The sequence below is a fragment of the Dendropsophus ebraccatus genome, chromosome 7 (genome assembly GCF_027789765.1).
Source record: "Dendropsophus ebraccatus isolate aDenEbr1 chromosome 7, aDenEbr1.pat, whole genome shotgun sequence".
NCBI classification, from domain to species: Eukaryota; Metazoa; Chordata; class Amphibia; order Anura; family Hylidae; genus Dendropsophus; species Dendropsophus ebraccatus.
This window is the reverse complement of record NC_091460.1, coordinates 105,582,480-105,609,296: the sequence shown is the minus strand read 5'-3', so window position 1 is coordinate 105,609,296 and position 26,817 is coordinate 105,582,480. Positions and strand designations below refer to the sequence as shown.

General features: G+C 43.1%; 1 protein-coding gene across 2 annotated transcripts in view; it reads right to left on the bottom strand.

Annotated features, from left to right (window-relative positions):
- Nucleotides 1-26,817, bottom strand: part of TMEM150C (transmembrane protein 150C) — a 117,754-nt gene that overhangs the window by 26,293 nt on the left and 64,644 nt on the right. For both annotated transcript variants that reach the window (XM_069976692.1, XM_069976693.1), the window contains exon 2: nucleotides 17,783-17,900. The gene's annotated coding sequence lies outside the window, so the exon portion shown is untranslated. The remainder of the gene's footprint in view (nucleotides 1-17,782; nucleotides 17,901-26,817) is intronic.

The following is a 26,817-nucleotide window of genomic DNA, read 5'->3' as shown; positions in this document are numbered from 1 at the left end:
AGCCCCCATACACTGTAATAATCCCCCCCTATATCCTCATATACCATAGCAGAGCCCCCTCAGCCCCTCATACACTGTAATAATCCCTCCTATGTCCTCATATACCATAGCAGAGCCCCCTCAGCCCCTCATACACTGTAATAATCTCTCCTATGTCCTCATATACCATAGCAGAGCCCCCTCATACACTGTAATAATCCCCCCTATATCCTCATATACCATAGCAGAGCCCCCTCATACACTGTAATAATCCCCCCTATGTCCTCATATACCATAGCAGAGCCCCCTAAGCCCCTCATACACAGTAATAATCCCCCCTATATCCTCATATACCATAGCAGAGCCCCCTCAGCCCCTCATACACTGTAATAATCCCTCCTATATCCTCATATACCATAGCAGAGCCCCCTCAGCCCCCCCATACACTGTAATAATCCCTCCTATGTCCTCATATACCATAGCAGAGCCCCCTAAGCCCCTCATACACTGTAATAATTCCTCCTATATCCTCATATACCATAGCAGAGCCCCCTCATACACTGTAATAATCCCCCCTATATCCTCATATACCATAGCAGAGCCCCCTCAGCCCCATATACACTGTAATAATCCCCCCCCCCCCCCTATATCCTCATACACTATACTATATAGGTGACCTGGACAATGAGCTGTGTTACATTGGGCTATAGGCAGGCACAGCAGAGCTGAGTTGTCAGTGTGGTAGGAGCTCATTCAGCAGAAGCAGATTTATATACTATTCCAGGATTCATTCTCTCTCTCTCTCTCTCTCTTTTTTCAAATAGGTATGGCTCTATTGTGGCTCCTATAGCACTTTTATTTTTTCACCTACAGGGCTGTATAGGCAGGGGCGGGCTGGGCCGGGGGGCATGGGGGCATGCGCCCCCCGCGCCGGTCTTCCCCACCAATGAGTGGGCCGCGACCCGTGGCCGACCCTCTGCTATAATTGAGACTGAAAGAATATTCCCTCAGTCTCTTCCGGGCCTCAGTGATTCCCCTCAGGAGCCGCAGACGTGCCGCGCACAGGCACGTCTGCAGGCACCTACATCAGGTCCCCAGCGGTGACGTCACTTCCCTGACGCGCCGCTGAGGACCTGAGAGCGGAGAGAGGAGACGCCGGGCTGAAGCAGCAGGGAGAAGCTGCTGCAGACTGAAGATCCGGCCCGAGGAGAGGTGAGAATGCACAGGGGGGCTATTCTATGAGGGGGGATGCTTAGGGGGCTATTCTATAAAGAAGAATGCACAGGGGGGCTATTCTATGAGGGGGGATGCTTAGGGGGGCTGTTCTATGAGGGGGGATGCACAGGGGGGCTATTCTATGAGGGGGGATGCACAGGGGGACTATTCTATGAGGGGGGATGCACAGGGGGGCTATTCTATGAGGGGGGGTGCAAAGGGGGGCTATTCTATGAGGGGGGATGCACAGGGGGGCTATTCTAAGAGGGGGGATGCACGGGGTAGCTTAGGGGGGCTATTCTATTAGGGGGTATGTACGGGGGGGCTATTCTATTAGGGGGGATGCACAGGGGGGCTATTCTATTAGGGAGGATGCACAGGGGGGCTATTCTATTAGGGGGATGCTTAGGGGGGCTGTTCTATGAGGGGGGATGCACAGGGGGGCTATTCTATGAGGGGGGGGTGCTTAGGGGGGCTGTTCTATGAGCGAGGATGCACAGGGGGGCTATTCTATTAGGGGGGATGCACAGGGGGGCTATTCTATTGGGGGGGGATGTACAGGGGGGCTATTCTATAAGGGAGAATGCACAGGGGGGGCTATTCTATAAGGGGGGATGCACAGGGGGGCTATTCTATAAGGGGGGATGCACAGGGGGGCTATTCTATAAGGGGGATGCACAAGGGGGGGCTATTCTATAAGGGGGGATGTACAGGGGGGCTATTCTATAAGGGGGGATGCACAGGGCCGCGCACAGGCACGTCTGCAGGCACCTACATCAGGTCCCCAGCGGTGACGTCACTTCCCTGACGCGCCGCTGAGGACCTGAGAGCGGAGAGAGGAGCCGCCGGGCTGAAGCAGCAGGGAGAAGCTGCTGCAGACTGAAGATCCGGCCCGAGGAGAGGTGAGAATGCACAGGGGGGCTATTCTATGAGGGGGGATGCTTAGGGGGGCTATTCTATAAAGGAGAATGCACAGGGGGGCTATTCTATGAGGGGGGATGCTTAGGGGGGCTGTTCTATGAGGGGGGATGCACAGGGGGGCTATTCTATGAGGGGGGATGCACAGGGGGGCTATTCTATGAGGGGGGGATGCACAGGGGGCTATTCTATGAGGGGGGGTGCAAAGGGGGGCTATTCTATGAGGGGGGATGCACAGGGGGGCTATTCTAAGAGGGGGGGTAGCTTAGGGGGGCTATTATATTAGGGGGTATGTACGGGGGGGCTATTCTATTAGGGGGGATGCACAGGGGGGCTATTCTATTAGGGAGGATGCACAGGGGGGCTATTCTATTAGGGGGGATGCTTAGGGGGGCTGTTCTATGAGGGGGGATGCACAGGGGGGCTATTCTATGAGGGGGGATGCACAGGGGGGCTATTCTATGAGGGAGGGTGCTTAGGGGGGCTGTTCTATGAGCGAGGATGCACAGGGGGGCTATTCTATTAGGGGGGATGCACAGGGGGGCTATTCTATTGGGGGGGATGTACAGGGGGGCTATTCTATAAGGGAGAATGCACAGGGGGGGCTATTCTATAAGGGGGGATGCACAGGGGGGCTATTCTATAAGGGGGGATGCACAGGGGGGCTATTCTATAAGGGGGATGCACAAGGGGGGGCTATTCTATAAGGGGGGATGTACAGGGGGGCTATTCTATAAGGGGGGGGTGCACAGGGGGGCTATTCTATAAGGGAGAATGCACAGGGGGGCTATTCTATAAGGGAGAATGGACAGGGGGCTATTCTATGAGGGGGGATGCACAGGGGGGGGCTATTCTATATGGGGGATGCACAGAGGGGCTTTTCTATATGGAGAGATGTGCACGGGGGGGGCTATTCTATATGGAGGGATGTACAGCAGGGGGGCTATTCTATATGGGGGATGTACAGCAGGGGGGCTTTTATATATGGAGAGATGTGCAGCGGGGGGGGGGGGGGGGCTATTCTATATGGAGGGATGTATAAATGAGGATGTTGCTGGAGCAAGAAGCCTAAAATGTCTGTCTGGCAGATCCCGTGGAGAGGAGTCATGGCCAGAGAAGCCTTCATGATGGCCGGAGCCAGATGGAGAAGAAAAAGAAAAGCGGACGTCTCTTCATGCAGAGAAGACGCCTACTGTGAGTCATTAAATGTAACTGCACTATAATCATTTATAAGGTCTTATAACTTATCAGGGGTGTCAAACTCCGTCCCTCCAGGTGTTGCAAAACTACAATTCCCGTCATGCTTTATCTGTCCAGTCATGATGGGATTTGTAGTTTTGTAACAACTGGAGGGACGGAGTTTGACAAGTGTGCTCTATTGTCTGTTTTCTTATACCTGAGATAGATAGGAGATAGATAGATAGATAGATAGGAGATAGATAGATAGTAGGAAGTGGCTATCTAGCAGCTCATTATGTATCTTCGATTACACATGAGATCACGACCAGCTGACACATTTTAATAATGAGAACCTTCTGTGTGGTTGATCCTGGTATTTGTACAGTGGATGTTAGTTAGTTATGGCGGTGGTGAAGGGGTCGTGATATTTGTTTCTTTTATACTGGTATTATTGGTCTGGGTATACTGGATCTCAGTTATGGTGTGGTGGTATTAGTATGGGGTGGTAATGGTTGTGGTCACAGTGATAATATATGTTTCTTATATTCTGGTGTATTGGATTTGGTCAGTAACGGTATATAACGGTATCAGTTTTGTTCTGGGGTCTCATCCACATACTGAGCCCCCACAGAACTATGTATTCTGATCTCCCACAAAGCCTCCAGTACACAATACACCAAGAATCCTCCAAGTACAACAGCTGCAAACACTACAACTTCCAGCATTTACTGACAGTCTGCAGCCCTCAGGATATGCTGGGAGTTGTAGTACCTCCTCTGATAACAGCTGTTGCTGTAGAGATTCAGGGCTGATAGTTGTAACATGATAAGAGAACCAGAAGGGCAATGTAAATGATTACAGCACTGATAACAGGGTCACCAGGTACACAGCATGGTACCTTAACCCGGGTGCATTCACACAGACAGATTTAGCTGACAGATTTTTGAAGCCAAAGCCAGGAATGGAGTTGAAAAGAGGAGAAATCTCATTTTTTTCCTTTATTACCTGTTCTCTGCTTATAGTCTGTTCCTGGCTTTGGCTTCAAACATCTGTCAGATAAATCTCTCTGTGTAAAGGCACCCTAAGGTACTATGCTGTGCACCTGAGCTAGGTTCCCTTTAATCCAATAGATATATATCCTGGGATAGCTCTCATTACATACTATATAGCATGTGAGAGACCACTAGGTTTAAAGAAGTACTCAGGGGCTTGAGACATTTCATCCGGAGGTAAGACAATGACAAGGGCTTTTCGTGGCTGGAAACACTGGCCACAATACTATAATTCTGTGGCGCATGTGGTATCTTCCTTTCCCGCACTTATTTGGGGAGGGTAATACCAGGTAAGGGCCAGAGTAGTCCTTGAAGGATGGGCCGCTAGCCTGCCAGTCAAGGGCCAGTGCCGTGTGCTTGCCCCCCAGGCTAAAATCTGCCAGCCAGCCCCTGTGTATAGGGCATCATTTTTGTGCCATGATCTCTAGATTTTCTTAGTTTGATATCTGTTTGGGGCGTATTAATCACTTTTTTATATATTTTTTACGCTGGGAACAATATTATTTTATTTTAATAGATCAGACAATTACGCACACTACAGTATATACAGTATGCTCTGTGTGAGCAGGGTCAAAGAGGTAAAAGCCTTACATGGGAACTGTCATAGAAAAAAAATTAATATGTCAGACAGACATATCAAAGGTTGAAGTCTGAGAGTTCAACAAGCCGGGAGAACTACACTTGCAATGCATTTGCTCGCAGCTCAGTGTCATATGATCTAGATGAAACCCCAATGCACGTCTATGGGACCATAAGAGTGGGGAGATGAGAGTGCGGCAGCTTGGTCATCTTCTGCTTATTCTATTGATCAGTCAGGGTCTGAACACTCAGACCCTGACCAATAAAAAGTTTTAATACGTCTCTCTGACATGTCAAAAGTATTTATTATTGGCAGGTAAAATATGGATCTGTGATGGATCTGTTGTCTTATATTTTCATATGGTCAAAACTCCCCTATGTGTGAATAGACTATTTGCATTTGGCACTGTGTATACCAGTGCTTCTCAAACTGTGAGGCGGGACGCTCTGCATAGTCCTTTTGCTGTTAACAAATATCTCCATTTTAGCAACATTATTAATTTATTTTGTACTTGCTTTGTTAGTATATAGAGCTTGGGAGACGGGTGAAAGGCAGCCCTAGCATTATTCTCAGCTTTTAAATGGACTTTTACCACATATGGTGAGGCCCAGGCACCCTCTTGGTCAGTGTGGTGAGGCCCAGGCACCCTCTTGGTCAGTGTGGTGAGGCCCAGGCACCCTCTTGGTCAGTGTGGTGAGGCCCAGGCACCCTCTTGGTCAGTGTGGTGAGGCCCAGGCACCCTCTTGGTCAGTGTGGTGAGGCCCAGGCACCCTCTTGGTCAGTGTGGTGAGGCCCAGACATTGCCTTGGTCTGTTGGGTGAGGCTCCAGTAGAAAAAGTTTGAGAAGCACTGCTCTATACTATTATGTTGGTGCCAGATTGCTGCACATATAACAATTGTTCTCAGTATAATTTTTACATAACACCAGGATGTTCTAGCTCAGAAGGTGCTTTGCTTACATCTACACTTTCTTGAACAATGTGTTTCTTCATGCATGTCAAACATCATCCCATGTGGTCACAAGTGTATTCAGCTCATTAGAGAAATAGGACCATATGTTATTATCTGTTCTAGGAAGGCGCCTAATAGTGCTGGGGCTATTAAAGGGTTATTTCCATCACCCAAACTTGATAGGATAGGTGATGGGAAATGTAAAAGGAATCATTTTTGCAAATGCATTGCAATCAATGTCCTCTCACTTTCATGTTGATAACGGTTGCCTTGGATCCCGACCACTGATATGAGCTATGATAGCAGTGGCTGGGCAGTGACGGCACTTGTGGTAAGCAGCTGATTGGAACTATGAGGGAGATTTATCAAACATGGTGTAAAGTGAAACTGGCTCAGTTGCCCCTAGCAACCAATCAGATTCCACCTTTCATTTCTCACAGGTTCTTTGGAAAATGAAAGGTGGAATCTGATTGGTTGCTAGGGGCAACTGAGCCAGTTTCACTTTACATCATGTTTGATAAATCTCCCCCTATGTTTTTCCTTCTCCTATGTCTCCCTATGACATCTAATATGTCTCCAGGGCTTGGATTATACCTGAAGACATGTAATGTCTAAGGAAGACACCATAGAGCTGAGCGCATTTAGCTCTGCACCGCCGCTTCCATTTCTTGTGCCCTCCACACCAAACCCAGAAGTGAGATCGAGATACAGTGGAGACACTGGCGGAACTACCGCCGTAGCAGCCATAGCGGCTGCTACGGGGCCCCGCCGCATCAGGGGACCCGTGACGCGGGTCCCGTGCTCCTCCTGACCCGGTGACTCCTTTCCCCAACCATAGGGAAAAGGAGTCACTGGGCAAGGAGGAGCACGGGACCGACCGACAGCGCTCCTGTCAGTCCCCGTCTGATGCGCGGCTGCCGGGGGTGTCGCGTCCTATCCCCGGCAGCGCGCGTATCATAGAGCTCTGTGTGTGCCGGAAGTCGCGGCCGCAGCACAAGCCCACAGAGAGCTCTATGATACGCGCGCTGTCGGGGATAGGACGCGACACCTCCGGCAGCCGCGCATCAGACGGGGGACTGACAGGAAAAAGGGCCATCTATAGGGGGGGGGCAACATAGGGGACCATCTATTAGGGGACAACATGAGGGGCATCTATAAGGGGGACAGCATGGGGGGCTTCTATAAGGGGGGCAACATAAGGGGGCTATTTATAAGGAGGGGCGACAGAGAGGAGGGCCATATAATAAAATGGGATCACATAGAGTCAGCCTTCCCACTAAATGAGGGTGTAAAGGGGCCAATGCAGATGTGCAGTATAGAGAGATGAGGATGGTGCCAGTGTGAGGAGACTAATATCTTTTTCTGGCAGATTCTGTGGATTTGTGGCTCGGAGAAGGAGATGGAGAAGAAAATGAAAAGGGAAGAACTCCGATCAGAGAAGACGTCCCCTGTAAGTCACCTGATATAACTGTACTGTAATTTATATGGTGTACAGGACCTGTGTAGAGCTGAGTGTGTTGATGGCGTAGTGGTTGATCGAGAGGGGGTGGGCGGGGGGGGGGGGGCCCAATCAAAAGTTTGCTATGGGGCCCAGCCATTTCTAGTTACGTGGGGAGATGTGGGGAGATGCCACAACCCCTTTAACCCCTTAAGGTCAAAGCCAATTTTCGTTTTTGCTCTTTTGCTTTTTCCATTTTATGTTTAAAAGTCCATAGCACTTGCATTTTTTCACCTACAGACTTATATGAGCGCTTAAAAAATCATTTGAAAAAATTGAAAAAAAAAAGGTTTTTTTTTTATTTCGGAGAGTTTTGCATTTACGCCGTTCGCCCTATGGTAAAACTGACTTGTTATGCATGTTCCTCAAGTGGTTACGATTACAACGATATGTAACATGTATAACTTTTATATTATCTGATGGCCTGTAAAAAATTCAAACCATTGTTAACAAATATATGTTCCTTAAAATCGCTCCAGTCCCAGGCTTATTGCGCTTTTATCCTTTGGTCTATGAGGCAGTGTCAGGTGTCAATTTTTGCGCCATGATGTTTTCTATCTATCGGTACCTTTATTGCGCATATATGACTTTTTTATCACTTTTTATTACATTTTTTCTGGATTTGATGTGACCAAAAATGCGCAATTTTGCACTTTGGAATTTTTTTGCGCTTATGCCTTTTATCGTGCAAGATCAGGAATGTGATAATTTAATAGTTCGGGCAATTGCGTGCGTGGCAATACCAAATATGTTTATTTGTTTATTCATTAATTTATATTTGTAAACTGTGAAAAGGGGGGTTATTTGAACTTTTATTAGGGGAGGGGATTTTTTTATTAATAAAAACACTTTTTTATTTTTATTTTTTACATCAACTAGAAGTCCCCCTGGGGTACTTGTATATACACAGCACTGATCTCTCATAGAGATCAATGCTGTGTATATACACAGCAAAGATCGATTAGATCGGTCATAGATTGCTTTGGCCTGCTGCAAGCCACAGCAATCTATTGCCGAGCCGGGATCAGCGTCATTGCGACGCTGAGCCCCGGGCCGGCCAGAAGAAAGGATCTCCCCCCTCCCATGATCACATCGCGGGGGGGAGATCCGTCCCACTAGACACCAGGGACGTGCAGTACAAAGCAGTACAAACCTGACAGCTGCATTACGTCATGGGTCGCTAAGGGGTTAAAGGGGGTACTCCAACAGTGGGTAAAAAAATAAAAATGCTGCAGAAGCCTATAGCATTACTTACCTGTCTGCCCCAGTTCTGAAACCACCAAAAAACCATTTGTTTTGAAGGTCTTAGTTTTGGCCTTCCCATTTAAACAGGTGCTCAGTACTACAATGCCCAGAAAGCATTGCTTTTCCACACCTTTCCATCACTGTCCTCCCACCCTGCCTACTCCCCTCCCTCAGCACTTCTGGCAGTTCCCTGCCCAAGCCTCTTGTGACATCAGATGATAATGTGTTGTCTATGAAAAGGGGGAGGAGTTGGGGAGCTGTAGATAAAACATGTTTAGAACTTCTATTTTTTTTCTTGTCAGGGTTGAATTACGCAAAATCTTGCAAAAGCCAGTACTATTACTGATAACACTAAATTAGTAAGTTATATATTTTAGGGTGATTTAAAAAAAAAAATTCTGATACAGAACTCCTTTAATTGTTACTCTATCACCTATTTAATAGTCAATACATTACAACCAATGATGGGTAAAGTAAATAGAATTGGTTTTCCTGTGACAATGTCAGCGGTCAATAGGTGTGAATATTCTATGGGTTTGCACTATTCTTTATATTATGGCCTTTTCATCTGGTCACCTGACCATTACGTTTAATCACTTTAATTGTTGTACCTTTTATGAGCCTGCTTATTTAAGCCCATAGATAATACTGGCTTTTCATTTAGTGGAAATGTGTCTAAGATATTTAGGAAGATCTGAAATTCATGATTTAATAGGCAATACTTTTGCAGGGTGTGTGACATCATAAGTCACTCTTATGACAGACAAGTTATATATTTTTTGCAAATACATTAATATCCAAAATTTGCATTTATATATTACAGTATACAGTATATCTACTATATCTCTATACAGGGGCGGACACAGACTGCAAAGGGCCCCTGTCCAAAAAATGTGTTTGGGCCATAACCTATTTGTTTCTACACCTTTCTGCCTTAAAGGTGCACACATATGTACGCCCGGGTCTCCGGTACATGTCTCCTGGTTTCTCGGAAGGGCCCTATAGCACAACACAGATGCCAGGGCCCACTAAAGGACTGTACTGTAGTCTGTGCAGGCCCCAGTGTAAGACTGGAGTACCTGTGGCCCACCAATAGAACTGATGATGGGGGAACCCAAATAAAGAACCCATCAGAAGCGACATGCTGACCTGGTCCCATCCTGCACTGATGTATCTGTGACCACAACTCCAGGAATAACAATAACTACAACTTTCAGAATGCCTTACACTTATGAAGCTCTCATAGAATGCTGGGAGTTGTAGTTGTCTGCTCATTTGTACTTAAAATCCCAGCATATCCTGAGGGCTGCAGACTGTCAGTAAATGCTGGGAGTTGTAGTGTTTGCAGCTATTGTACTTGGAGGGTCTTGGGTGCATTGTACACTGGATGCTGTGTGGGAGATCAGAATATATAGCTCAGAGTGTGACCCCAGAACAGCGCTAATAGGTTGGGGCACAGGTGGGATACACATACTGTACGTGGCTGCACAGGTGGGATACATGTACTGTATGTGGCTGCCGCGGTGGGATGCATGTACTGTATGTGGCTACATAGGTGGGATACATGTACTGTATGTGGCTGCACAGGTGGGATACACGTACTGTATGTGGCTGCATAAGTGGGATACATGTACTGTATGTGGCTGCACAGGTGGGATACATGTACTGTATGTGGCTGCTTAAAGGACAACTCCCGTGCTAAGAAAAAAAAAAAAAAAAAACAATCAGAAACATAGTTTATATACTTATCATCCCTCCTGAGCTGTTACTGCATACTGCCTGTACTGCATACAGCCTGTACTGGATACAGCCTGAGCTTCATTCTCATTTTTCATTTCTCCCTTACTTCCTGGTTTCAGCTTCCCATGATGTACTTTGGCTGCTGTGACGTTGCAAGTGCCTGCCCCTCAATTCACTTCAACTCCCATCATACACTAAACATGACCCCCTCTCTCTCTTCAGTCAGGTTCTCAGCCCCTGCACCACTCAGCAGCAGGAGAGAGTATGAGGGGAGGGTGGGGGGCTGCCTATGTGCTGGGAGTCAGTAACGGAGAGAAGATAAGCAAGTGACATGACTCAGATGACTTGCAGTTGCTCAGCCAATCGGAGCTGAGCAAGTAGAGTCACCTGACAAGGTAGGGGAGGGGGAGGCTGGTGTAACAGGAGCTAGAGCAGCCCTCCTGCTGATGACTCATCGTCACAAGAAGAAGCCAAGAGAAGAGCTTGGTGACGACAGTAATTAGGTATGTGTGAGTTTAGTGCACTTCCTGGTGGGGGGGGGGGGGGGGGGGGGGTTGCGGGGGGAAAAGACAGGGAAGGGAGGCAGATAGGTGATTGAAGCATATTACACAGTTATATAACTTTGTAATGTGCTTCAATTACTGGGAAAAAGTTTTTCATGGGAGTTGTCCTTTAAGGGGGAGATAAAAGAGGAAAAACAACCATGCTGCAGGAAGGAGGGGGGCACAGTTATTGTCAAAAAAGGCATAAACTTACCATCAAACACCATCATCAGAGGGGTTCTGTGCTCTCATTTACACAGTCCACCCTCTATCCCACAACTTCCAGCAGCCTGACAGACACACTGACAATCACTCACTGTCAGAGCTGCTGCTGTTGCTCCTCTTCACAGCCCTGTCCCTGCAGGATCCCTCCAACCCTGTCATCACACACTCTCTCTCCTCTCCTCCTCACACAAGGTATGCCGGACAGTGGAGTACAGGAGGGGGAGGGGCTGTCAGCAGCAGCATGCAGGAGGAGAGGTGGAGAAAGGAGAACAAGCCCCAGCCGGGCACAGCATCCAGTCACTAAGTGGGCCCTACAGGAGCAGGGGACCCGTACTTCCCGGGTGCTGATACCGCCTGGGGGCGCACTACAGACATGTACCATGCTGAGCTGACACTTTAGAGTTTAAGCCACGTGGGCCCCTCTATTGTCGTGGGCCCCTATACAGCTGAACAGTCTGCACAAGTGATAAGTCCGCCTCTGTCTCTATATATCTATATTATAGCTATATAAATACAGCAGCCAGACCACTGCTTTTAGAGCAGAGTAGTGGTCGTTAACCTAAAAAATGAGCTGTTAACAATGGGAGGAAATGTACTGCATATCAGTTTGCTAAATGAATGTATTTGCAAAAAAGATTTAACTTGATGAGGCCTACAAGTCTAAATATATTATTTAAGATGGGAATACCTCTTTAAGTGCTAGCCTGTTTGTTCATATCCCATAGTAAGGCTAATATAGCACAAATTGCGCAAATAGTAAGGGGGTCATTTATGAAACATACGCCCGAGGCGTATGCCAGGGAAAAGGTGCAGATTCGCCCCTTCTCCCTGGCGTACGCCTCCCGTACACCCGCTCGCCCAATGGGCGGACTGGTGGAGCTTGCGGGGGCATGATAAGCCGGAGAGGAGGCGTGGCCTCTTCCCGCGCCTCATATATCAAGATTTACGCCTGCTCACAGGCGTAAATCATGATCCAAATCTACACCTGCTGGAAGAATATTTAGTACGCCGGGCGCAGATTCGGGTGCCCGACCGGATTCACTAAAATAACTGTGCTCCGGACGTACTTTACATTATCTGCTATGGCTAATTGACGCTTGCATCCCAATTCAAAAGAAATTAAGTTCATCTGGACGGTACTGGCCTGGCTGGTGTCTTACGTTGTGTGAACCCGGCCATAGACAGTAAAGAAGTTTACAGTTGACTGGAGCAGCTGTTGTTGCAATAGGGCAGAATTCTAACTTACTGGGCATCCAATGAGTCTATCTCAATTTTTAAAAATGTTCTTTTCCTTTTTTTTATGAATTTCGTCGATAGACATCTTTAATCATGTAGCTGTGGCGTGAAAGAGAAAATGCAAACCTAAAGACTCATTTACTATATACAGTGATAGGCTATGTTCTTAGACTGTATTTCCGCTCAGTAGGTAAGTATTTTGCTTGGTATTTTTTTAACCAAAACCAGGATTGAATTGAAAACACAGAAAGGCTATGCTCATACCCTGTTGAAATTTATCGAATGCCCGCCATATAATGGAAAATAATTGCCATTTAAAAAAAAAAAAATAAATAACGGACGTTTTGAAATAACGGACGTCATTTGCTGTTAAATGGCGGCCATCCGCTAAATTTGTGTGTGAACATAGCCTTTCTGTGTTTTCAATCCACTCCTGATCTGAGCAAAAATACTGGAGTATTCATGATGCTCTTCCCATTGTCTGGCACTACTCTTGGTAATAAAAAAAACTAAACTTTTTTTTTGTGAGAAAACTGAGCGCAGAGTCGCCTCAAGCTTTTATGTTTATTTCTGCCTCTTTCTGCTACTGTTCCAACATGTGAAATAAAAGAATTTGAGTCGAATTTCACATTTCCTTAAAACTGCTGTGGACAGCATATCTAAGGATTAACATGCTTGCTTTAGCCTAAGGAATCAAAAGAAACAAAATAATAATCACATTAAAATCTGCAGTCAGTGTTTCTTATCTTGTCGCTTTATAACCACCTGATTGACAACCCAAACATTGCCTTGTAATAGCAGTTTTGGTAAAAGATGATTGCAATCTAGGGTCAGGGATTTAGTTATCAATGTTCTACTAGATGTCTACAGGTAGAAATATAAATGGATTTTACAAAACTGCCTATAGGGGTATTCCAGGGAGGTTTTTCTTTTTTTAAATGTGCTCAGGTAGGCACTAAATAAAAAAAATACTATACTCACCTTCCCTGCTCCCCCACCGCTGCCAGCGACACTAAGCTCTGGCCCTGCTATGCAGCACCTCTAGGATTGGTGTCAGCACAGATAATCACCTACTGGCCACATGCCACGTTTTTTTTTTTTTTTTAAATCAACTGGTACCAGAAAGTGCCAGAGATTTGTAATTTTCTTAAAGTGACACTGTCACCCCCTTTTTGCATTATGACTTCTCTACAAAGGTGTAAAAGGTAAATTTTGCCGTTTTCATACCCTATTTTATATTATACGTCATGGTGCTTGTTTCAGTAATAAGTGTCCTTTTAACATCTGTGGATTGTGCTACCTGTGCCCCTCTGTGATGTCATCTGCGCATAGGCCCCCACCCCCCTCAACGGACATTGAAATGGGCTGTCCTAGAGGGGTGGGGCCTAGACCTTTAGGCCGGCCGATCCAGTAGCCGTAGAGGGGGTGAGGCCTATGCGTTCAGGACCTTGCGCAGGGGCAGGGCCTATGGCAATGTTGTGGGCGGGGCTAAGTGGAGCTACAGCCCAGAAGCCTCGCCCAGGTAGCACAATCCGCAGATAATAAAAGATCACTTTTTACTTAAACAAGGACCATGACATATGATATAGAATAAGGTATGAAAACTGCAATATGTACCCTTTACACCTGTGTAGAGAAGTCATAATGCAAAAAGGGGGTGACAAGTCTTCTCAAGTCTTCCAGTACTTACCATCTGCTATATGTCCTGCAGGAAATGGTGTATTCTTTTCAGTCTGGATATCATTAGAGGTTTTCTATGGGGATTTGCTACTGGTCTCAACAGTTGCTGTCACAGGCAGAGGTGGCAGGACAGAGGACCGGGTCAGACTGGAAAGAATACACCACTTCCTGTTGGACATACAGCAACTGATAAGTACTGGAAGTCTGGAAATTTTTTTAATAGATGTAATTTACAAATCTCTGACACTTTCTGAGACCAGTTGATTTGAAAGAAACATTTGCTGGAGTACAACTTTAAGAATATAAACTTAAGATTTTACAGTGTGGTCTTAATAAAATGATGTAGATCACTGCCGTTTGTGCTACACATGCTGCAGAGGTATAAAATACAGGTTTAGGTCTCCTTGGTGTCCTACAGCAGTGATATAACATTTTACTCTGTGGAAGCAGACTATGTAAAAGTGTAAAAGGTTTATATTCTAACATCCTGCTGTTTTGCCATCTTGATCTGTGACAGGCTTACATTTCCCATTTTGTGACTATTATAGCCTATTTGTTGTGTTTAACTCTATTCTGATAGCAAGCGCTTGTTAAAGCAAACCTGTTCGTATTTGTAAGGTTCTGCCTACAACAGTGTCCTGACTTCCATAATAGTCATAGCAGACTTATTATTATAATTAATGAATATAATTTAAAGTGGTACTCCGGCAATTTTTTTAATGATTGTTTTCCAAATCAACTGGTGTCAGAAAGTTAAACAGATTTGTAATTTACTTCTATTTAAACATCTCAAGTCTTCCAGTACTTATCAGCTGCTGTGTGTCCAGCAGAAAGTGGTATATTCTTTCCAGTGTGACACAGTGCTCTCTGCTGCCACCTCTGTCCATGACAGGAACTGTCCAGAGCAGCAGCAAATCCCTATAGAAAACCTCTCCTGCTCTGCACAGTTTCTGTCACGGACAGAAGTGACAGCAGAAAGCGCTGTGTTAGACTAGAAAGAATACACTATGGCAGCTTATAAGTACTGGAAGGCTTGAGATTTTTAAATAGAAGTAAATTACACATCTATATAACTTTGTGGTAGCAGTTGATTAAAAAAATCAACAAAAAAAAAAACGTCTTTTCTTAATTAACAATTAACAAAATAAGTCTGTCTTTTCTTAATTATGTCCTTAAAAATGTTAATGATCATTATTTGTGTCCTTAATTCTCAAAAGACACTCATCTTTGTCTATAAAGGATGGCTGTCCAACAGAAATGCTGTCATTGCGACATTGTGTGAACATAACCTTAATTTGCTTTCCCACTTGAAGCCAAAACAGATATATCTCTGTACACGCATTGTAAAAACTTTTTTTTTTTTTACAATGTGTGCACAGATGGCTGTTTTTTCCCCATAGATTTTAACCCCTTAGCATTGTGTAGCTATAGCGTTTCCACCTAGTTAGTGGTATTTTTCTTTCGTAGACCTTCTCTGCTCAAAAAACATAGGTCAAAGGAATATTAAAGGACAACTACGGCCAAAACTATTTTTTAATATGTTATTACTTATGGAAAGTTGGACAAATTTCTAATGTACATTAGTTATGGGAAATGCACATATAGGGCTATTTCCTTTAATTTAGTAGATCATGGAGACCAGATTCTCTAAAAAAAACGTGACGTCACAAACCGGGGGTGTAATTACAATGGAGTTTCCAGCAGGGGGCGCACTATATAGAGAAGTCAATGAGTACCATTGACTTCTATATATAGTGCGCCCCTGCTGGACACTTGATTGGAATTACAATGGATGTGTATGTAAATGTAATAGACAGTATGTTTTTGATTGAATACATTTATGGAATACTTTGGGGAGCAAGTAATCCATAAATGTATTTAACCAGTACGTTTGGAGGGCACCGAGCAGGGAGGGAGAGAAGTGCATCAACCTCCCCCCCTGCTCGGTGCTGCTGGTGCTGCTGCCACATATACACAGTACTACTACTCCCATTATGTGCTCATATTATGAGCAGATAATGGGGGAGTAGTACCTGTGCTATACCCATAACGAACGCCGCCACACAGTTTCAGGATGCCCCCTCCGCCGCTCACCCTCCTCCTCCTCCTAGCCAGCCTTTCCTTTTGGAGAGATTGTTTGGCTTGGCATGTATCCCTACTCAATGTTCTAAGACTCCTAGATTTCACTGACTTGAATGGACAACACTTTGCCTAAGTGGTGTGAGAGCAATTTTACATATCCTTTCTTCCGCCCCCAAAAACGGTCATTGTGTTGTGTTTTTTGGTTTCCTTCTTATGCCATTTATTCTTTAATAGAAATCCTTGAATCACATGACTTGTAATAAGAAAAAAAGCACTAAAAATTTTTAAAACCGCATACTAAAGCACAGTATATGGGGGGAGGGGGTCACACTAGAGTAACTGCTATTTTTGTGGCTTTTTTTCCAAGATGAGAAAAGCATATATAAAGGAGGCATAATATAACTCTTTGTCAGCTATGCCACCAGTGGGTAAATGCTAACAAGTAAAATGATGGCTGGTGATTTGATGTGTGCATAGCTGTGATTAGATATGCCAGTTTTTTTTTAAGAGACACAATAAAATTCAAATTTTATTCACCATCTGGGAAATTGTGCGTTTGTGTGTTTGTTCTGGACTGAGATTACTGCTACATTTGCCATGAGCAACCTTGGGGATTTATATAATTCCTGACTATTTCTACATATGCAGCAGGAGACTGTGGGCAGCTGCTTCTCCTACTAACTACTGTACAGCTAATCCCTTTATTTCCCTGTGGCAGGAGTGAGACGCTTTTCTATATTTTAAAGCAAAAAATTTCAAAATGCTAAATCTGCAAATATTTTACCGGAATGAAATTTCATTCATAAGCCATCTATAGTTAAACCACCATGATTTTACCATGTTTTAAAAATTACATGTGACAATAGGATGGGAAAGAATGCAGTCTATGATAGGATACATGTAGATTAGAAATGAGCGAACTGAATCTTACGAACTGATATTTATTCCGAACTTTGCAAACATTTTGGTTCGGTAACGAGTTTGTAAAGATGTCGGCCACACAATAAAATGCATATGTAAAAAATAAAAAAAAGGGCATTGTCACCTGTCTGCGCTCCCCCCCCTGTCTGTCCTCCTATGGGTCTCCAGTGTCTCCATTTACCTCCAACCTGCTCAGCCAATCACTGACTGAGACAGGACAGCGCAGTGACCAGTGGTTGGCTGAGTGGGCTCTCACTCCATATGCAAGAGTGATAGCCTGCTCAGCCAATCACTGGCCACTGCGCTGTCCTGTCTCAGTCAGTGATTGGCTGAGCAGGCTGTCGCTCCATAGAGAAGAGTGAAAGAAGTGCAGTGAAAGAGAATGTAAGATAGAGATACAGTCTGAGTCCAGTGCTGGAACTTACAAAACTTACACTGCTCAGTACTACTCTATAATGACTTCTGTGCTGCAGCTACTTCTTAAGGTTTGCTGCTACTTTTTAGGGTTTGCTTAAAAACAGCCAAGAAGTAAGCACTATATGGCAGGTGAGTGCCAGCTATAGGCATGTGTATGTATATATATATATATATATATATATATATATATATATATATATAATGTAAGATCCAAGTTAGACATTTACTTTTAACTCTACAAAAGATATAAAGATGTTTTTTCATATGTTTATCAGGAACAAAACGTATGTCCTTCAAGTAAAAAACAAGGGCACACACTGACCTTTTGGTGAATAGCTGACTTATTGGCTTTCAATAGAGGTCAATACAGAAGTGGAACACTTTGTCCTAGAATTTGCGGTAGAAGAATAATTTTTTCTTATCATCACAAAGGCGATCACCTTAACAGACAGAGAAATAAATAAAAGTAGTAAGAATACATTACTATGGCAGTATGCGTTTGTATTAGTCACTGATGATTAATATTGCATCCTATACCTGTGAGAAATTTTCCGGCTTATTATCCCCTTGTTGAATCTTTATGCAATAATATCACAAATTTTCAGCTGGTAATTGGACATTAGTTTTATGGTTTTAGAAATGTTAAGTGCAGGGTTGTCATGAATTTATTTTGCTGTGAAGGTTCCATTAAGGTGGATGGTAAAACATCTCCTTTATTATGGTACTGACAGCTGATGGCTTATGCGGCACCAGCAATGTCAGGTTCTCTACACCAAGTGTATGAAGAAAAGTTCACATAATGTGGCAGTGTAGCCTTTGTCTCCTACAGTTTTTTTGTTTTATACCTCTTAACTCACCATAATGTGCCTGTATGTCATGATGGCAGATAGAAGATGTGGAGAAGGCTCAAGGGCCAAGCAGCATTGGAATTCAACCTTAACCCTTAGAGGACCGGGCCAATTTAAATTTTTGCGTTTTCGTTTTTTTCCTCATTGTGCTTAAAAGGCCATAGCGCTTGCATTTTTCCACCTAGAGACCCACATGAGCCCTTATTTTTTGCGCCACTAATTGTACTTTGCAATGACAGGCTGAATTTTTTCATAAAGTACACTGCAAAACCAGAAAAAATTTCAAACGCATGTCTTTTATTTATTTATTTATTTTTTTACGTTTTTACGCCGCTCGCCCTGGGGTAAAACTGACTTGTTATATATGTTCGTCAAGTCGTTACGATTACAACGATATATAACATGTATAACTTTAATTGTATCTGATGGCCTGTAAAAAATTCAAACCATTGTTAACAAATATATGTTCCTTAAAATCGCTCCATTCCCAGGCTTAATCGGTACCTTGATTGCGCAAATGCGACTTTTTGATCGCTTTTTATTACAATTTTTCTGGATTTGATGCGAACAAAAATGCGCAATTTTGCACTTTGGGATTTTTTTGTGCTTACGCCATTTACCATGTGAGATCAGAATGTGATTAATTAATAGTTTGGGTGATTACGCACGCGGCGATAACAAACATGTTTATTTATTTTTATTTATAACATAGGAAAAGGGGGGTAATTCAAACTTTTATTAGGGGAGGGGGCTTTTTATTAATAACAACACTTTTATTTTTACTTTTACACTTATACTAGAAGTACCCCTGGGGGACTTCTAGTACAAGCACTCTGATCTTCAGCATAGATATGCAGCATAGATCGATGAGATAGGCACATTGATTGCTTCAGGCTGCTTCAGCCGGAAACAATCGAGTGCCGAGCCAGGATCAACGCCATTACGGCGCTGAGCCCCGGCGGAGAAGGATGTGAGCGATCCCCCCACTAGACACCAGGGAACAGCTGCATCAAGTAATCAGATGCAGCTGTCAACTTTGACGGCTGCATCCAACTAATTTATTAGCGGGCACGGCGATTGGACCGTGCCCGCTAAAAGCCGTGGTCCCGGGCTACAAGCGGCACCAGGGACCGCGGCTGTTCAGAGCGTGGCCGCCGCGCAGCCCCGCTCTGAACACATGGAGGCGGCCCTGGACTTACGGGTACATCCAGGGTCGCCTAGGGGTTAAAGGGGTACTCCGGTGAATTTTTTTTTCGTTCGAATCAACTGGTGTCAAAAAGTTACATAGATTTGTAAATTACTTCTATTACAAAATCTCCAGTCTTGCTGTATTTATCAGCTGCTGTATGTCCTGTAGGTCATTCCTGGTGTATTCTTTCCAGTCTGACACAGTGCTCTCTGCTGCCACCTCTGTCCATGTCAGGAACTATCCAGTGCAGGAGAGGTTTTCTATGGGGATTTATTGCTGCTCTGGACAGTTCCTGACATGGACAGAGGTGGCAGCAGAGAGCACTGTGTCAGACTTAAGAGAATACACCACTTCCTCCATGACATACAGCAGCTGATAAGTACTGGAAGACTGGAGATTTTTTATTAAATTACAAACCTCTGGCACTTTTTTTGCACCAGTTGATTTGAATTTTTTTTTTTTTATGTGTAAACTTCCCCTTTAACTGACTGACAAAGGGTTGTTTCTGATGAGCCACCTTTTTCTCCATCAAATAAATAGATGTTAGCATTAGAGTTAAGTGAGTAGTAAAATACTCGAGTCAAGTATACTTGCACTCTCTGCTCTTGGCACCTGGTATATTGCTCGAGTCTCCTATTGATTATAATGGGGCTTGTTATTAGAGTTGAGCCTTTTCATTGCTTGATTATGCAAATCGAGTAAGCAGCCCCATTGAAATCATTGGAAGACTCAAGCATTTTACCAGGTTTTAAGAGCGGAGAGTGGCGGGTAACATAGGTGATTTTAATTTTGTACAATCTGGGTTACATTTCCCTTTTTTCTTCTCATTTTTGTATATATGGTTCCTTTAGGGAATGTTTAAATGAAAGATACAAAAATTAGAATGAAACAATGGAATGGATTTAGGAAAAACACATTACAAGTGAGGCGGGGAATGTGTGGAATTGCAATGGGTTTATTACATTTTTTTTTCCGTTCTACTTTTTGTATATTTTGATTAAACATCCGCCAAAGGAACAAAACATACAAAAATGAGAAAAAAAAAGAAAAAGAAATCTTTTTGTTATATCTATAACTGACAGCGGATCAATTATTTGAGCAGCATCTGAGCATGCTTACTCAACACTAGTTAGCGTGACAAATAAGAAACATTAGGTAACAAACAACCTTCTATGACAGGATATGTGTATAACCAAGAAATATGTTCTCTGCATAATGCAACACATTATGGCTAGGTTCACACACCGCTGAAATGACGGCCATTTTTATTGGACGGCTGTAATGTAATGGCAAATAAAGTCTGTAATTTTAGAATAAACATTGTTATTCGTATAATCACGGCCATTATTATTAGATAACAGCCATTATGTGCTGTTTTATTACAGCTGTCCAATAAAAACTGCCCTCATTTTGGTGGCATTTGAACATAGCCTATAGCCAATATCCCCGTTCACCTAAGCAGGAGTGGTTTGTACAATAAGGTTGACTAAATACAGACATAACAGCTTTATGTCTTTTTTTTTTCTTCATTCACTCTGAATTATTATTTTTTTTTTTTTTCATTCTCATGGCTATTCTGTCAGACAAAGGTTAGATGCGAGTATGCTCAGTAGAGAAATAAAAGGTCAAATGGACGTTCGGAGACAGGAGATCAAAGACTAATAGAGTTGTTATATCAATCCTAGCATAAATGTGTCCTCTTCTCTAGCACCAAACACAACAGACTTTTTACTGAGCACAGGTAAAGAAACAGTACAAGAATCTAGGCTTTTATAATCACCACTAACAATACTGACTTTTAAAGGGATTATCCAAAGTTAGAACACATAGCTGCATCACCCTTGTTCTCAGGTTGTATGTGGTAACTAGAGATGAGCGATCCTCAAGCATGATCGAGTCCATCCTAACCCGAACGTTCGGCATTGGATTGGCGGTGGCTGCTGAAGTTGGATAAAGCCCTAAGGCTATGTGGAAAACATGGATATAGTCATTGGCTGTATCCATGTTTCCAGACATCCTTAGAGCTTTATCCAACTTCAGCAGCCACCACTAATCAAATGCCCAACGTTCGGGTTAGGATGGACTCGAGCATGCTCGAGGTTCGCTCATCTCTAGTGGTAATACAACTTGGCTTTATTCATTTTGATGGAACTGAGCTGCAATACCACATACAACCTGAGCAGAAGAATGGCACTGGAAAAAGTAGCTATGTCTTCCTGATTCTAGATAACTGCTTAAGGCGGGTGCAAATCTATATATGTTCCATATGTTCCCTGTCACTGAATCTCCTTTAGGTTATGTTCGCACACTGTCAAAATGATGACCATTTTTTACTGGAAAGAATAGCTGTTATTTAATATATTATATGAATAACGCCCATTATTTGCCAGTAAGTGACGGATTTCCAATGAAAACAGCCATCATTTTGACAATGTGTGAACATAGGCTTAGGTTGCATGTTATTTCTTTCTTTCAGACATGACTTTAGTCTACAGGTTGCTATACGGTCTCTTTTAGGGCGGCCCTACACTTTTAATAACTGTAAGCCAAACATATATTCGGTCGATAATTATCTCTAGGAAACTCCCTATACACATGAAGGTTTGGCACAGGTTTTCATGTTTACTTTTTGAGGAAGAGAGGTATAGGCTGCAGCCAGACAACTCTAAAGGTGGCTTATTGCTCCCAGAACAAAACGGTTGGGGGGTAAAAACCCAACACGCCCGGCCCTTCTCTACAGAATTTAATTATCAACTAATTTGCTAAAGTCAAGGGGAAGTGCACATCTTTATGAAACATACATAACAACTTGTTATAGAACTTATATGGTTGCCCATAACTTCGTACACACTAGAAGCATCAAGAAATAGGGCCTGTCTATATAGCCTGCACTTGATGTATGTATATGCTTACAAAGCAAGGCATACAATGGCATAATTTACACTGGAGCTCCCATAAGAAAACATGTACACTAGAGATGAGTGAATCTCAAGCACGCTCAGGTTCGTTCAAACTCGAACCCTTGCCATTTGATTACCGGGGGCTGAAAAAGTTGGATGCAGCGATACAGTCATAGGCCATAGGCTGTATCCGTGTTTTCCAAGACTCCCTAGGGTTGCATCGAATTTCTTCAGCCACCAGTAATCAAATGTAGAGTGTTCCGGTTTGGACAAACCCAAGCGTGCTCAAGGTTAGCTCATCTCTAATGTACACCATGCAGTATACATATATATTTATTCAGTTTTAAAATGCACTAAGCTTTAATAGCCTGATGAAGGACAAAAGGACACTCTTGGCCTCTATTAAGTGAATGGATATCATTGGGAGCTTTTCTTGACATGTATACCATATACCTGAATAACCTGATTTAAATAAGATTTGAAAAACAAATATCTAATGGTAAAACAAGACACTGGACAATGAACAGAAAGAAAAGCTAATTCTATGTTGCAGTCGCCTAATAGTAGCATATTGTACCAGTCTTTTATATCCTATTAGTTCTGGTTGTATAAAACCTTAAACACATTTATGGTAATGAGTTTGGAAACATAGTGCACGTCTCTCCAGGGACTAAACTGTTCTTCTATAAGAAAAATAAGCTCTATATTTATTCCAGATCTGTGTACTTAGCAATATAATGAACATTGTCATTGATGTAACTCCAGCATGAATAAGTAACCCAAGCCATGCTTCTCCTGTAACAAGAAACACATTTGTCTGTCCTAAAATGGGTGAATAGACTTTTATTTTAGTTTCTTCTTCAATATTTCAACAGCTCTTCTATTGTCAAATAGTAACACATGTAAGAAAGAAAGTCCAAGCCACATTGTTTTCCATCAAAGCTCTTCCTTTCTCCAGGGCTCACACATTTATGGATTAAAGATTTGCATGGTGCGGTTCTCCAGATCTACACAGTTATTTTCCTAAAAGTTTATGTGAGAATTATGGTGGGATAGTGAGTGTCCCCACTGCTTATTGGTCATGGAAACAAAAGAGGGTGCAAGTATATCACTAAGAATGGTCATAAAGGCAAACAAGAATCCTATGACCACTCTTTCGGAGATACAGCGTACAAGAATCCAATGACCACTCTTTCAGAGATACAGTTTACAAGAATCCTATGACCACTCTTTTGGAGATATAGCCTACAAGAATCCTATGACCACTCTTTTGGAGATACAGCCTACAAGAATCCTATGACCACTCTTTCAGAGATACAGTTTACAAGAATCCTATGACCACTCTTTCAGAGATATAGCCTACAAGAATCCTATGACCACTCTTTCAGAGATATAGCCTACAAGAATCCTATGACCACTCTTTCGGAGATATAGCCTACAAGAATCCTATGACCACTCTTTCGGAGATATAGCCTACAAGAATTCTATGACCACTCTTTCGGAGATATAGCCTACAAGAATCCTATGACCACTCTTTCGGAGATATAGCCTACAAGAATCCTATGACCACTCTTTCGGAGATATAGCCTACAAGAATCCTATGACTACTCTTTCGGAGATATAGCCTACAAGAATCCTATGACCACTCTTTCGGAGATATAGCCTACAAGAATCCTATGACTACTCTTTCGGAGATATAGCCTACAAGAATCCTATGACCACTCTTTCGGAGATATAGCCTACAAGAATCCTATGACCACTCTTTCGGAGATACAGTCTACAAGAATCCTATGACCACTCTCTGGAGATCCTGTCTATTTCCTGGGCGATTAGGAATTGGATTAATTGGCTGCCCAGGTACTTCACCTTTTGTAAGAGGCCAAAGGCCACTGTTGGAAGACTGAAATGACATAAAGTTGTATGACCTAATAAGACTATACTTGACCTTTTTTCCACCATCATAAAAGCCTATGGTTGAGGGGAACAAGGGGTGCACATTAGAGATGAGCAAACCTCAAGCACATTACAGATGAGCATGAGCGTGCAGCATTTAATTACCAGTGGCTGAAGAAGTTAGATGCCGCCCTAGGGAGTCTGGGAAAACATGGATACAGCCAATGGCATGTTTTCCTGGCAGCCCTAGGGTGGCATCCAACTGTTCCAGATACAAGGGGTCAAATGTCAAGCGTTCAGGTTAGAACGAACGTTGCCTAACCCAAACTTTTGGCAAGTTTACTCTACACTATTTATGAGTACTTCTACGCTTGGTGATTCTTTCTTTTTCAAGATCTCTGTTAGGTACCACATATGACCGATCAGCTGATGACTGACCTGCTGCACTGATACCCACAGAGGACCATGGATGCATGTAAGAGGGTCTTCAAAGAAAGGCTGAGCCCGGTACAATAACAAAGGGTCCAGAATCTTCCACTATTGTATACCTGCCTCTGGCCTAATGTAAGCATTATGCACCTGCATCCTAATTCACCATAGCACTCCCCATTGTGTGAAGTGACACGTCTGTGCGGCTGCTCTTCAATGAATAGCAGCTGCACAAAACGGACATGTCAGTTTTCTGTGCGGCCGGAATTCCAACTGGCCGTGTTCATACTATGTGTATATACTCCAGCCGGGATTCCCTCTAACTTCTATGACAATCTATCTTTTGTATTAATCAGGGACGTTGTTGCAAATTGCAACAATGTCCGTGATTAATACAAAAGATACGTTGTGTGAACATAGCCTTAAACTGCAAGGTCCAGAACCCAAGTTGGACTAAGGCCTTATGCTCAAGTTCCGTGTATATGAACAATGTTCTACAGACCAGACTTCAGAACTCCCGCATCATCATTCATAATTAGTGATGAGCAAAGTGAATCTGACAAATTCCAATTTAATTTGCCTCATTGCGATTCACGAATTCACCAGGTTCGCTTAGCAAATTCGCTAAACATGGCAACTGCACGTTAGCTCATAATTACGAAGTTGCATACATTACGCAGATGTGAACATTACGCAGTTGCGTACATCAGTAGATAAATGTTCGCATGTTCGAAAATGATTGCTATAACCATTCCGATAAGCGAACAAATTGTTCATAACAGCAAACACGATCAATTATGAACATGTTCGTTCGCCAATATTTTTAATGAAATTTGTTAATATGCAATTCACGAATATTCACAAATTTGTGTGAATATTCGCTAACTTCGCTAAACGAATTTTCGAGTGATTCGTTCATCTCTATTCATAATGAGCTGGAGCTCGGAAATAGGTGAATGGTAGCGCTACTGTACTGACAGATCCATGTTAGTACAGTGGGGCATAATGAATGATGATGTTGGGAGTTTTGAAGTCCATTCTGTAGCACATCGTCCTTATATACAGAACGTAAGAATAAGGCCTACAACTAAATACTGAGCATGAAAAGCATGGTGAGCATTTTGAAATGTAATGATTGTTTTTTATATAGTAAAACCTTGAAAGCCCCCTTTTTTTTAAGGTTTGAGGGTTTGAGCCATGAAAACATCATCACTCACAGACCCCCACAGATACACTATAACCAACCACATCAGAAATGCACATCTTTTACTTTCTTTAGAAGAAAATTAGGTGATTCCCAGTAAAAGGGACAAGTTAATTTTGAACTCTGGGGAAACTCCCCAAATACATGCTTTCAAATCCTTCTAAAAAGAAGAATTTTTGTAACTTTTAGTTTGGTTTACCCCAGTTTCCATTAGTTCTTTTGTTCATTAACCCCTTAATAATGCAACCACTTTTTGTTTTTTCCTCCCTGCCCTCTAAAAGCCCAAATTTTAAAAATTTTTCCATCTACATAGTCACATGACTTTCACTTTTTATTTGACCACAAAATGTACAGTAAAACTGAAAATAAAAAAAAAGTTTGTGGGGAAACAAATGAATTTTTTTACTTTTTGTGGGCTTTCGTTTTTTATGCGGTGCTCTTTACATAAAGGGCTATGTTCTCACACCACCAAAATGGTGGCAGTTTTTGTTGGACTGCAGTCACTTAACAGTATATAACAGCCGTAATTATAGGAATAATGGCCGTTGTTATAAAAAACAACTGTCATTTTGATAACTGTCATTTCCACCCTCCACTCAAAGAACTGACAATAATTAATAATTAATTCTTTGAGCGGAGAGCGGCAGGAGTGCATGCACGCTAGCCCTCCCATAGAGAAACTGTGTCACACTGTGTGAATATACCTTTAGGGTACGTTTACACTTACCGGATCCGCAGCTTATTTTCTGCTGCGGATCCGCAGCAGATTTCATTTAAATAACTGAACACAGCATCAAATCTGCACCATCAAATCTGCTGCGGATCTGCTGCGGATCCTGTAGGTGTGAACGCACCCTTAGGCTATGTTCGGCCGTAGTGCGAACCGCGAATATA